Source organism: Sinocyclocheilus grahami, unplaced genomic scaffold, assembly GCF_001515645.1.
Source record: "Sinocyclocheilus grahami isolate Dianchi unplaced genomic scaffold, SAMN03320097.WGS_v1.1 scaffold1707.1, whole genome shotgun sequence".
Classification (NCBI taxonomy): Eukaryota; Metazoa; Chordata; class Actinopteri; order Cypriniformes; family Cyprinidae; genus Sinocyclocheilus; species Sinocyclocheilus grahami.
In genome coordinates this window covers 120,609-135,688 of record NW_015506886.1, presented here as the reverse complement: position 1 = coordinate 135,688, position 15,080 = coordinate 120,609, and positions in this window count along the sequence as shown.

Below are 15,080 nucleotides of genomic sequence, written 5' to 3'. Positions count from 1 at the left end.
TTGTTCCATGTAGTTACAGGGTAAATACAACATTTGCGGGCTGTAAATTAAAGTGGTGCTTTGTTTCCCCCTTGTTCCATGTAGTTACAGGGTAAATACAACATTTGCGGGCTGTAAATTAAAGTGGTGCTTTGTTTCCCCCTTGTTCCATGTAGTTACAGGGTAAGTGGCTACAACAAATTTCTCTGAAACAATTGTTTATACATTAGGTCATACATACATACATTATATGTCAGGTAATGTATCAATAAACATGGAGGACTGTTTTATTTAATTCAAATATTGTTTGCAATTTACTATAGGCCTACTGCTGGGTTAAATTAACACAAAATGGGTTTTAAAATTCAAATCACACACAATATGACAACAGTAACAACACAGGCAACAGAATAAAATTTATTACACCAGTTCAGAAAAAAGCAAAGCAACTCCATACTTATACAGATTATACAGTTAAACTTTGAACTCACGTGACTTGCTGCATGCTCTCATTCACGTCCTCCACATCCATAACCCAGCAACGTCGGGTTACTTACTGATATCAACCCAAATTGGGTCACATCAAGCCAGCTTCCTAACCCACAGTCTCAACCGAGTGTTTGGATTGAAACAATTACCAGCGTGTTTTATATGTGTAGGCTATAAAAAAGTACACAGTGTATGTTTTTGCTTAATCGCTTGCAAATATAAGAGGTCATACATACCCTGTAATATTAGGATAGGTACCCCTTACTTTCAAAATACTGACAGTAGAAATCATTTATAATTTTACAGATTATTACTCCTTTATTCTCCAAACTTCGCATATTGTTACCTTATACCTACGGAGGTACTGAATAGGTACACTGTAATTACAAAAATGTTACACTGTAAATTCTGTTTACTTACGCAGTACATTGCAGGTTGTAATCTAAAGCGTTACCGTAAAGCTTTATGCAATGTTAAATGTTATTGTTATTGTTCTAGTTTTATGTCAGAATTAAAACTATCAAAACAAGTCAGTTGTTACAGTTGCTGTATAAGATCTATTAATTTATTAAAATGTATTAAAGTTTTCTGAATATTTTGGGAATAAAATGTCCATGAAATGACCTGACCATGATTAATTGCAATGTGCCTGTAACATGAAATATGAATTGACAGTTATGGAGTACAAACGTAGCACAGTTGAATATGTCTCTCGCATAGGTCTGAGATTGGCTCAATACCAGTTTGACGCTCGCTAGAAGTTCACCAGTATTTAAACCTCAGTTACACTGAATGGCTGGTGAAGTGTCCCATTTAGAGTCTTTAGCATTCTTTTAAAATACATTTTGTGGCTGAATGATAATTGTATCAGTGTAATAGATCATGTGAAAAGTCAATTAATCAAATGTTTAAGATCCAGTCTTTCACTATGTCTCTCTGTCAGGACGTGCCAGGTTTTGGTCTGATATTCAAAGCAGTTAACACCTTGGCATGCTAACTCTTATATTTTTTACAAGAGATGCAGATACAGAAAGAGCAGAAAGCATGAGCTAAAGTGATCAAATAACTGAATAAAGATTACTGAATAATCTTTGTTGCATTCTTTATGATCAGTATTTGTCTGACCAGCATAAATTCCACAACTGTTACCAAGCAAATACAACTGCTGCTTACCAAAATCGTCTTGTGATGTACAAATCTTTGAGATTAAAATACACAACACAACATAAGAATAACATTAGCAATGGTTAATCACAGTAATATAATATGAAAAGTAAATTATTGTTGATTACATTAAGAAATTAATACATAAAGGTGATGTACATGAAAGAGATAAAGATTAATGTGAACGAAGACGTCTGTAACTGTCATCCAGATGTTGTGCCAAAGTGTTTAAATCCTGAAAAATCAAGGAAAACAATTAGTGTGTATTAATTGAACAGCACTATCTGTATTCATAGCAGCCGCTGGCTTACATTATTCACATTATCGAGTGTCTAAATTACCGATTTTACTTCCAAGTTTTAAGTAAACATGCAAAAAATAAAACGATAAACCTTTATTTGTCTAGTTAACTGAAATAAAATAATCAACTGCACATACCTCTGCTGAATCGTAACTTGAACGGTGGTCTCGCGCTAATGACGTCAGCATCCAGGTAGGCCCGCCAAGGTTACGCGATTGATATGTCCACAGTGGGTTATGATTGGTCGACTGAAAGGCTCAAATCTGATTGGCTAAGGAGTATGAGTGTCCCGCATGGGAGGAGTTTGCTGCCAGGAAAGTCTCAAAAATACACACACAAATCCAAGGCGATTCACATTCACAGCCCATGATAAACTCGTGAATTTTAAACATTCAAACATTTTGTACACAGTTGTACATCTGTGAGTTGTGTTTTGCATTTGTGAAACGTATTTTATGAATATATATATTGTAACGAATCAGCTCATGGGAAATATGAATAATTAACCATAACTAGTTATAATCAGAACTTGGTGCGCGCATGTATAAGAGTTACGTAAATGTTTCACATGAGTGGGTCGATATGAATACAATGATACATAACACATACTAAGGCCTTAAATCAGTGAAATGAGGAGCATCGCTCAGATCACCTACACAGTACTGAAGAATGGGATTTCTTCGCCCAAAATTAGACCGATTTATACTGGTACCATTTATATGAGCCTTCATTCAAAGAAAGGTTTTCCTATGAATTAATTAGTAGAAAAGTCAATTTCTACTCTGCCTCTTGCCCTGGGACATGCAGGGATTTTCCCTGCTTTGCATTCTTTTGGCCAATAAACCCAGTGATATCAGCGTTGGTTGCCATGCAACAAGGGGCCTGTTCTGCTTCCTGGGGTGTTACGCATTTCGGGGGGAAGGGTTCATGGGTCCTCATATGGCTTGTTAACTGAGGGGGGTTACAGAGTATTTGTTAAATATAAAAACAAAATATATATTGTGTGTTTGATTGGTCCAGACGCTACAATATTCTTATTTTGTGCATGTGAATTGGTTTTTGTGAATTTTTTTTTTTTCGTGCACGTGAATTATTTCTCATGCATGTGAATCGCGTCTTTTGCATGAATTATTATTGAGATCATTCTGGCTCCATAGTTTACTTACAGTCTGCGATGCAGCTGCTTTCATAGTCAATACAGTTGGATGCGTCATCTTTCAACAAATGTTTCTTAGCGAACTCTGCAGTACACTGTGCCTTGTTTGCAAAACAATCTGAAATCAAATGTTCTGAACAAATATATAATTGTCACGGCCCTGGACTGTGTTTGAGTGTTTTTTCTCTCCTTGTGCTTGCCTTACCTAGTTTCTCCCTCATATTAATTGAAAACTTAATTGACTTGTTTACCGACCTGCCCCCTTTCCTTCCTCCTCCGTCGGTGAAATCTGTCCCTCCCGTTTCTGAGTTTAGCCCAGAGAAAGTTCCTGTTCCCATGACTAGCCCAGAGAAAATTCCTGTTCCCATGTCTAGCCCAGAGAGGGCTCCTGTTCCCCCGTCCAGCCCAGAGAGGGCTCCCATTTCTGAGTTAAGCCCTGAAAGCCCGGAGGCTCACAAATTTCCACCCTCCCGCCTACTTTTTCCTCCTCTTCTGCTATCATTTGGCAGCCGCTCTGCTCGCCCTCAGCCCACCATCGGTACGGTGCGAGCTCCGCGGGTCTGCCATCCTCCATCGTCACAGTGGCTGCAGAATCCCTGGTCTCCACCTCCAGCCTCTGAGACCCAGACTCCGCCTCGGCCCGTTGACCCTGCTGCTCCACCATGGCTCCTAGCGCCCTCTGCTCCGCCTTGGCCCATCAGTCCACTGGCTCTGCCGGGCTCCCTCGTCCCTCCAGCTCCACCTTGGTCTGTCGTCAACAATCCATCACCTCGGGACTCCACTCCTCCGGCTGCGCCTCTTCCCACCGTCCCTCCGGCTCCATCAGGCTCCTCCATCCCTTTGGCTCCGCCTCGGCCCTCCGGATCCTCCCCGTCGCCCTGGCTCATCGGCTCTCCGTCTCTGCCTTAGGCTCCTCTGCCACCTGCTCCGGCGCCATTGGTCGACCCCTGGAGTTGTCAGCCCTTCCTCCTCCATGGCTCTTCCCTCCGTCGGCTCCACCGTGGGTCGCCATTATGGCTGTGGCCTGGGTCCCACCTGGCACCGCATGCTCCAAGTCCCTCCTGTTTCCTCCCTGGCTCCTCCCTCCATCTGATCTGCCCTGGACTCTTTTTGTCATCCTCCTCCCGAGCCTCCTCCCAAGGTCCCACCCATCCCTCCCTGTGTTGTTCCTTCGGCGCTAGGACATGCCTTCCAGGAGTGGGGGTGATCTGTCACGCCCCTGGACTGTGTTTGAGTGTTTTTCCCCTCCTTGTGCTTGCCCTGACCTAGTTTCGCCCCCATGTTAATTGTGTTTATTGCTCCTATGTGTGTCTCGTTTCCTCCCTCATTAGTTGTGTATTTATAGTTGTTATAAAGTATTTAGGTATTGCCTAAATGTAGGCAATACCTATGTTTCGCTGTCCGATATTGAACGTGTGCTCCTTCCTTCCTGTGATTAAAGATTGTTCCGTGTGCAAACTCCTACGTCTCCTCGCTCCTTCGCTCCTCATTCCTTCACAGTAGGCAAGTGTGACAATAATCCTCCAAGGCGATCTAAGACGCCATTAAAATAATCCATCCACTTGTTCCTGACGCTATGATCCTTCTGAAGTCTGTACAGAGATGCAAAGGAGCTGTTTAAACAAAATATGTCAGAGTGAATGCTGTTTTGCTCTTCCATTTCTCCTGTTTCTCAGCAGAGTATTTCAGAAATTGAACACATAACTGTATACAGTGTAGACAGTGCTATAATATATTATAACATTATTATTACCACATTATTACATTATAATAGGATTTATTTGCTTTTGACGCAACTCAACACTCGCATCCGGGGTTGACATCTGTCAGCCATTAAAGGCACAAAAAATGTTCAACCCTTTTTTAAGTAAACAGACACTGTTATTAATAGTTAACGTCATTAAATAGGAGGGGTCATAGGATGCCCATTTTCCACAAGTTGATAGGATTCTTTAGGGTCTTAATGACTGTCTGTAACATAGTTTGGTTAAAATTTCTCAATGGTAGTGTAAAAAACAATTTTTTTTACCCTGTCAAAAACAGCTCTTTTCAGATCAAGCCGTTTTTTGTAGCATTTTCCTTTAAATGTTAATGAGCTCTGCTGACCCCGCCCCTCTCTTCTGAGCTGCTCTCAGAGGGACTGTTTACTTTAGCCGCATTCATGGGGAAACTTGCTAATTAGCACATTATTAGGAAAGGCAATTTGCAAAGATTCATTACAAAACATTATGCTCACTTCTTCTGTAGGTGAAGCTGGATCATGAATGATTTGCACAAACATAGACACATTTATGTAGATCGGGGGCGCATTCCCTTCAGAAACAAATGTAATCCACTGCGGAAAAAAAACCCACTGGGTGGATTTTATCATTATAGGGGGGTTGTGTACACACACAGCCAACACACATTTCAGTTCAAACTACTTGTAAAAAGTGCATGTAGCATCCTATGACCCCTTTAAATAGGAAACAGCCTCTTTTAACCCAAGTTTATTTGCGAACTCGGTTACATTGTGCCTTGTTTACAAAACAAACTGCAGGCAAATGCTCAGAATAAACATATAATCCTCCGATCTGGGATGCCATTAAAAATAAACCATCAAATTGTTCCTTATCCTGAGATCCTTCTGAAGGCTATACAGAGACGCAAACAAGCTGTTTAAATAGGCCTTGTCAAACTGTCACACACACACACATATAAACATAATGCAAATGCAATTTGGAGCTTGCATAAATGGGTCTAGATTCTGCTATCCTTGCAGATACATGACGTTTTCTTTGCCAGTGATCCCAGTGACTAACACATGTGCTTTAAAAGAGGGAACAGGAGAACAAGAAATTACATGAAATGTTAGAAGTGCAGATGAGCCTAACCTGGGTACTTCCATCCAATAAAGTGTGGCATTTGTGAAGCACAGATGCTTTAGCAAGACTCTGTCCTCCTCGTATGGCACAGAGACTGCCCTTTCTACCCTGTTCTGTACTGCTAGTCTGACAGGATCAAAATAAGTATTGTTTAAGGCTTCAGAGCACTTTTGACATGAACATGAAAGACCAAACCACCAGCAGGTTACAGTCAATTTAGTTATGGGTGAGTGAAATTCTCTATGATTCAGAGAGATTAACTTTGTTTAAAACAGAATTCAGGCTTTTGTTATATTAGGTGATGGTGTATTTAGAAGACAACAGTCGAGCAGTTATATTGTAACACCAGAGCAAAAAAAAAAAAAAAAAGCATGGACCGAAACTAATCTAAAATGAATATGTAGGAATGTACTGTACAAATTTTTACAAATCCTGGTTGAAATGGGGGAACCATTGGTCAGTCTTCATATATTACCATAACCTCTCATCTATCAGTAAATGATGAAACTTTGCCCAAGAAAGTTGGAAAATTATTTATAGCACTTTAGTTTAGGAACCAACTCTCACTATAGTTGTTTATGAGCATGCAATATCACTAGAATATTGGTTGTTTATTAGTACTTATAAAGTACATATCAATGCTTTATTCTGCATGCACATATTCTACTTCCCCTAATCCTACCCCATACCTAAACAACTACTTTACTAACTATTAATAAGCAAATTAGGAGTTGATTGAGCCAAAAGTCATAATAATTAGTTAATAGTTAGAATTGGTCCCTAAACTAAAACGTGACCAAATTAGTATTGTTTAATTGCAGTAAAAAATAATAATAATAATAAATAAATAAAAATTACATCTAAAGTCTTACTTTTCAAAAATGTTTAACTTCAACAATACATAATATAAATCTAAACATATGCTGGATTATGCAACATATTGTCTTAATATATCTTTTTTTTTAATCATATATATTTAAATCCTTTACTGTCATTAAAGTAAGCATACACTGAAATATATCAGACTTAAGTTGGAAAATCACATAGCACATCAGAAAACATTACTATACATTTAATATACATATAATATACATATACATGGATTCTACCATTTAGGATGACAAGAATACATTTAGACAGCTGCCTGCATTTAACATTCCTCTAATTGGTGTATTTTTAAATGCACCCCCACTTTAAATGTGCTGTGGGAACTGTAAGAATGTAACATGAAGATATGAACTCGATTCCACAGAATCATATTTGTTTGTTTTAGTCCATCAGCGTATATGTAAAACAGAAGGTGACTCTGAGAAGGTGCGTTCATTAAAATCTTCTCTCCTCAATTCATCACACTTCTTTCTGCTGAGCCAACACTCAGATACACACTAGTTAGGTGACTCTGTAAAGGACACAGTTGGAATTAGCTGGAAAATGCTCAAGTTGAACACATTTCATCTTATTTTTCCATTTGCATTCTGTGGTATACAGGACCTGTAACAATGAGGATATATATATATATATATATATATATATATATAAAGAGAGAGAGAGAGACCGATCAGAACCTGCAAAGTTACAGAAAACATTGTGATTTTTAGCACTGCTATGAGGACCATCTATTATCCGGAGATATTTTAATCTTTTATCAGCTTATATACAGTGTAATTATGTCTGTAAAATGTTACATGGCTATAACTAACCATTTGGTTCTGAACTGTAGTTTGAAGTGGTTTTATGGGTGTCTTCCAAAACCTAATGAGCTGCCTCATTTTCTATTTCCTGCTTAAGCAGATATTTTCTGAGGTAACATCTTAACTCGTATGACTTATTTGGAAGGCTATATGGAGCAGCTACGCATCCCCCCAAAAAAAAAACAGTATGAGACTCAAATCACAATCAATTTTTACAAACAAATACTTATTAAGTGGCATATTTGTAATCTCATTACTCATCCACCATCTTGAATGTATTTTTACACTGTATTCTGGGATTGTCTAGCACAGTTGTGGCACCTATCTTATTTAACTGCATCACTTCCCATTTATAGTTGTGAAAATTAAAATTCAGTTAGCATTTTCTTCTTTTTTTGGCATTTAGGGTTTGATGATACTAAATCTCAGTTTAATTCTGACCTAAATAATGCAGAAAGTTTCTTTCTTCAGTCTGTCAACGCTGTCACTAAACATTTAATCTGAACTATTATTAGACATGTGTGCGTATTATGCCCTGAGACCCTCAGGAAGCACTTCATCATTGTGAGTCAGAGCTTTATGTATCACCACAAACCTAGCAAGCCCCAATACACACATCTCACTTCTTCAGTCCAGAGTGTCATCTAGGGTCAGTGTGTGAATGTCACTCCACAGCCTAGCTAGCACAGGGCTCAGGGAGGAGAGGTGAGTACAAGTTCACTTACTCACCATCTCTCTCTCTCTCTCTCTTTTTACATCGCTCTGCTTTATGAATTGTTTCTCCAAATGCAGATATCCCCAAAAGGAAGGTTTTGTCAAATTTGCCCTGAACAGTATCTACACACACACACACACACTGGTTTCCATGTTTTATGAGAACATGCATAGATGTAATGATTTTGCTTTCATTGTTTTTATATCAGGTTAATGACCCAACACCTACCCCTAAATATAACCCTCACAGAAACCTGTGAAAAAACAACAACAACAACAAAAAAAAAACACACTAGCTTTAAATAGAAACATGATTGGGCCAATTCATAACTAATGAGGTCTGGCTCACTAGTCAGTGTTCAACAGGTTTCACTATATTAGGGACAGTGTTGGGAAGGTTACTTTGGAAATGTAATAGGTTACAGATTACAAGTTACCCTATTTAAAATGTAATAATTAATGTAACTATTTCAATTACTTAACTAAAGTAATGTAACTGATTACATTTGATTACTTTTTGATTGCTTTTCTAAATTTCTAACAAATGTTTTCAATCATTTTGAAACATTTAAACAGGCAGGGTTAATCTTACAGTGGTACTCAACACTCATTACTGTAAGACTTTCGGAATCCTTCATCATTTGAATTAAGATTATAATCATTTATTTTTAAAACACAGCCATCACAAAAGCACCTCTTTTTACTTTGAGATCATTCTGAGGTTAAATACAGATTTAAAACCATATCAAGAAATAGTTTAATATCTATAATACTGTTTTTGAAATAAAAAAAAATGTGCATAGCTTTGACACACAGGCATCTAACAGTTAATCTTAAAAAAAAGGCATATACATAAACCCAAATAGGAAATAAAACAGTTATTGTATAAACGTGTCCTATTCTGTGACCTAAAGTTCTGAAACATTGGTGTCTCATATTTTAGACCAGTCAATGCAATTTGGAAAATAAATCAATTGAATCTGCAAGACGGTGTCTGTGTGTTAAAATATTCAGATGTAACCCCCTTTGTAATCTTTAACATTTTCAAAAGTAACTAATTTAATTACACATTTTTTTCTCAGTAACTGTAACTGATAACAGTTACATTTATTTTGTAATTAAATTACGTAATTCTGTTACATGTAACTAGTACTCCCCAACACTGATTAAGGAGTACATTTGAAACACGTTAACTTGCATGTATCACACCTGATTTTTGCTCCAGACGTCCAAAATAGTTTCAGTTGGGGAAAACGTAAAGGACGTACAATTTTCTAATCGGAAGATGTCTTTATGAATTCTTATCTTTAGAGGTAAGAATTTCACTTCAACCTCTCCCATTAACATTAAATGGCTTCTTGTTCCCTTATAACCATAAAACTAAACTTTGATGTTTGTGATCTTCATATGCTCTAAAAAATTTACATATTTCGTAACATGGTGCCCTTTAGTCATCATGCAATTTAAGGAGATGCAGGGTTGTCAGCAATCCTGTGTCAGATGCTGTCAAGGCCTAGACAATTGGGATAAACTGAAGGAGGCAACTGGATAAAAGTTGATTAAGTTGTTAAACTGATTAAGATGCAGATGAGTGACTCACATACTGAGTGTTTTTATGTATTCATTTATAAAAAAAATTTAGAGAGATTAAATATTACTAATTTGAACTCAACTTGTATTATTCAGTGATTTACACTGTGGGCTAGAATAGCACATGATCAGTATACTAACTGTGAAAAATATATTAACTATTTATAGGTATCACTGATCACAATTTCTTTAGTTAATAAATAAACAAACATGTTTGTGGTAACGACAGAGAGAAAGAGCGAGAGAGACGGAGAAAGTAGCTTTTCTATTCAGACTTTTCTCAGATTCCCTTTCTGAAAATACCAGTCTAATAAGCGCCATCGAGAGGGAGAGAGATTAATGTGCCATTATTTGATGCAGAACAGACCAACTTTCCGATCCGTTCCGGTGTTTATCCACTCCGTATTAATATAACACTCTAATTGCACCACTTTAATCCTGTGGTGAAAATTCAGAGCAGAGAATGTTCAGGTCCGGCAGAGAAATTGGTATTTCTTGTTATTTTTTGAGGTTCTGGATGGTGATCCGTATCGCTTGATGCGCACAGCGGGCGCCCAGCTTCAAATGAGCCGCATTAGAGAGCATGACCGCCGGCATCAGCACACGCTCACAGCCGCGACTCCCAGCGCGCTTTAAATGTCCCTTAGATTGAGATTAAGACCTGTTTCTCTTAAATGCATATTAATCTTTTTACTTGAATAAAAGTGATGTGGTTTTGCGGCGCAGTGGGGAGACGGTACGACCAACGGAGTTCATTTTAATCCCAGTGGGCAATTATACTTTTAGATAATATCCTTCAAATGAATCATGTTTACAGTTAATTAATTTAAACACTGCATTTAAAGTAGTTCTTCACGCACTTATCATTTTAAAAGCGATCATTTTCGTTCTATTATTAGTGATAAGAGGGGCTTTGGCCTCTACAGTTATGGATGAAAGTGAATTTACACAGTCGTCATGTCATCTAAATTGTCATTGGATAAGTGTAAACCAAATACACTGTGTTTATAGGCCTACTATATGTATACTGATACATTTAGAAATTGTCTACATTACTTGTGAAACCACATTAGTTGTGAAAACCAAATAACAACCTTCATAAAGTGTATGACTGTATCAGACAGGCCTTTATTTATTATTCCTCCTGAAGGACAATATATTCAGAATCACTCCAAGTTTGGCCTAAAATAAATTGATACTGATTTTCTAATAAGGGGGTGTGAGGAGAAAAAGTAAGTTAGGAGATTTATTAGATTGAGTTATACATATTTGCCTATGCATAGATGGATGTGAGAATTCTTCACATACACAAGCGTAACTCTCTCCACAGATATTGTGTTAATTAATGATATACACACCCTGTTGTTTTACATTGGCATAATAAATGTGTATTACTTCACTGTCACACACTACATTTTGACAAATAGGCAGGGAAATGGATTTTTTTTTTAAAGTGCATACACACATGAAGCAGCTGAGAGCTCAGAGTCCGATTTAATTTAGGGAAATAAATTCAGAAGTAATAGGCACAACAGCACACTATGGCCTGATTTGATGGCCAGGATTGATGGCTAATGCTCCTTATAGCTTTACTACAAATAATGCCCCCCTCTCTCAACACACACACCCACACACAAAATAATTCATCAGCACCACCCCTGCCCCCACCACACCGCACATCACTGCATATTGTGCTTTTTCAGACCTTGCCATGTTTGATAACACATGATCTGTAATTAAAACCCACTTTGTTTTCCCAGCTTAACACTAAAGGATAATATTATTACTGTGCATCTTTGTGTGTGTGTGTCCATACACATACAATACATACAAAAAAAAAGGAAACGATGAAAGTATGGATGTGTGCATGTGTGTGTGTCCTATCGTGCACTCTGCTCCTCTCCCGTAGTGGTGTGCATGACAGCACTAAAAGCTCACTTTTTGTCTGACCGTGTGTGTGTGTGTGTGTGTGTGTGTGTGTGTGTGTGTGTGTGTGTGTGGCTGGGGGCCCCTCTCAGCCTGAAGTCTGTCTGACAGTCAGGAGCTCAGGAGCCACATGCACACACCTTACAAACATGCAGACCTGCTCTTACACACACACACACACACACACACACACATATACAGACAAACACAAATATGCAGTGTGTGTGTGTGTGTGTGTGTGTGTGTGTGTGTGTGTGTGTGTGTGTGTGTGTGTGTGTGTGTGTGTGTGTGTGTGTGTGACGGTGGGCAGGGCAGATCTCTCTGCTTGGCTCCCCTCTCAGCCTGAAGTCTGTCTGACATTTCCAGAGTCAGGAGCCACATGCACACACCTTACAAACATGCAGACCTGCTCTTACACACACACACACACACACACACACACATATACAGACAAACACAAATATGCATCACACATACACACCCAGGATGCTGTGCAGGTGATGTCACATCCTCACACACACACTTTTTTAATATAGTTTTTTTAAACACTTTTTCTGTGTCACAAGACATACTACTAATATTCTCTATCTCTAAAAAGTGATTTTATTAGTGCTTATGACAGTCAGGTGAGTCCCTCTGCAGTCATTCCATTTGTCTCTTGTGAAACACATGAAACTCCTCCTCAGCCAGCTGTCGAGATCGACTGTTCTGCTAATTGCTAATTGCTAATAGAAGGTGAGAGCTGTCCATAATGGCGCATCCACAGCAATACATTTAAGTACTCATACTGACAGTTCTGCACAAAAATTATATTTTGAAGAATGATGATAACTGAACAGTTTTCGTGACTACTGATTTCCTTTTTTTTTTACTTCCAAAAAACCTCTGAGTCTATTTTGTGACATATCTTCACTTATCTTCTTTTATGTTCCACAGAAGAAAGAAAGTCATTCCCGGTTTGGAGGTAAATGAGGGTGAGTAAATTACCCGTTTTTTGGTGAATTATCAATCCATTCATTTTCCGAACCTCTTGTCCTATAAAGGCCTGCGGGGAGGATGGAGCCTATCCCAACATCTGTATGGTTGGCCAGTCCATCACAAGTGAGCTATCCCTTTAAAGTTGGCATGAAGTGTAAGTTTTCTTCCCTATTGTGACATATATCTGAGTGAAATAGCTTCCTGAAGAACAATATGTGGGGAAGGACTTGATTTTGTCTATCAGGAATTGGTTGGATCATTTCATTGTTCATTTCAGCCCGATCTCACGGCAATTCGTACATATTTTACGAGGTGGTTAATTCGTATGACCTCACTCGTACAAATTCATACGATTTGTGCTAAATCGTACGTATTTTATGAGTTGCTCAATTTGTATGAATTTGTATGAATGACATACACCTAACCCCGCACCTAAACCTACCTGTCACTGGGCTCTAGACAAATCATACAAAATCGTACGAGTGAGGTTGTACGAATTCGTACAAATTAGCCACCTCGTAAAATGCGTACGAATTGGTCGTGAGATAGCGTTGGAGTGAGAGGTTGTCCCACGCTCATGCCAGTGAACACATCATCAGAGATGTCAATGTAAGGGCCAAGGAGAAGTTATTTTGATTACATCCAAATAGAAATTGCTAATTAAATTAGTCACTCCAAGAGCTGTAATAGCATCTTCAATGCCTAAACAACATTCAGCATCCCAGGACTGTGCACAGACATTTCAACAGAAAGTTGCTAAGAAAGACAACACCATATATTCATACCAAATACACGACCATACTGTTGAATTCAAATCAATAGTCATTTAATGTCGTTTAATGAAATAGGATGCTCAAGCAATAGGCAGCACAAATTGAATGCCCGCTTTGACACATCTATACCCGCTCAAGCATCAAGTGTTGGATCCACTCAGAGCCCCCTTCATGGTCTTTTATATGGCTGACATCAAACTGCCCTTATTTCCCCCCTCCAACTGCAAGTGTGCCTGATGACTCTAGTACTTCAGTGAAAAGTGCATACCTAAGCTGTCTTCACTCTCTGTAACAATGTGGAAAAAATAATACAATTAAGGATGAAGTTGGCAGGAAATTGGCCACAGGAGTAATGTCCCAAAAACTGCATGTTTCCCTGCCCTCATGTTTTCATTTAGAGACATTCTGAAATCTCCTGCACTGCGGCTGTAAAGTGCGATTGATTTTTCGGCCCTTTGAGTCGAACACTATTATTCCCCTCCTCATGGGAGCAGCAAACTCAGACACCGGGGCAGCATCCCGCAACACCACCGTGACAACTAAAGCGTCTCACTCATGGGGGGCATCCCCTCTCCTCAAGAGAGGGAGAGAGACATAGTAATTGCACCCAGAGGAACTTGTATCCCATATTGTTAGCTCGTCTCTGTTGTCTAACTCTGCTCACAGTGCTGTGAGAACAACTGAATTGAGACTAACAAAGGTATATTAAACTAAAGGAGGGAGATGAGTAGTGCGGATTACATAAATGTTTATATGGATCAGTGAGAAATCCTTCTTTAATTAAATACTCTGGAGTGTCGAACAGGTATAGCTTGTCCTCAGAGAGAGATTCATATTTTTCATATCTTTAATTTGTGTGCTGTGAGGGAGATATTAGATACCTGTGGAACTTATTATCTCTTGTGAGAATACATCTCTGTGCTCTGTACTACAGTCAAGAGAATTTCTACATATTTAGCTCCCCTCCCCCCTCTTAACTAACTATGAACTTAAACATGCATTTTAATTAGTCATGCATTCAAGTTCATACTTCTATGGATCTACAACGGCCTAAACCCTTATATTCCAAGATTAGTTGATTTGTAAGCGGCATCCAAGAACTCAGGTGTCAGATGGGATCCTGAGGAAATATTTGACTCTACTGTTTTTATTTTTTGAGTAAATAAAACAATAAGACAGACATGAATCCCTGATCAGAAGGCTGTGAGTAAACATATTTATCTATCTGGTTGTCATGTTGACCCGCGAAGTTGCGTGACTGAAAAGCTGATGGGAATAGGAATTGAGACGCATATGAATACTTTGCCACTCGAATGAGCCATGTTAAATCTTATAGACAACTCATCTAAACATTATCAGCATTTTATGTGATAATGCACAAAATAATAATAAATACAAAAACAACATTTCACTTTTTTATTATTTTTTCTCTCTTAGCATGATTCTCTGTGCTCT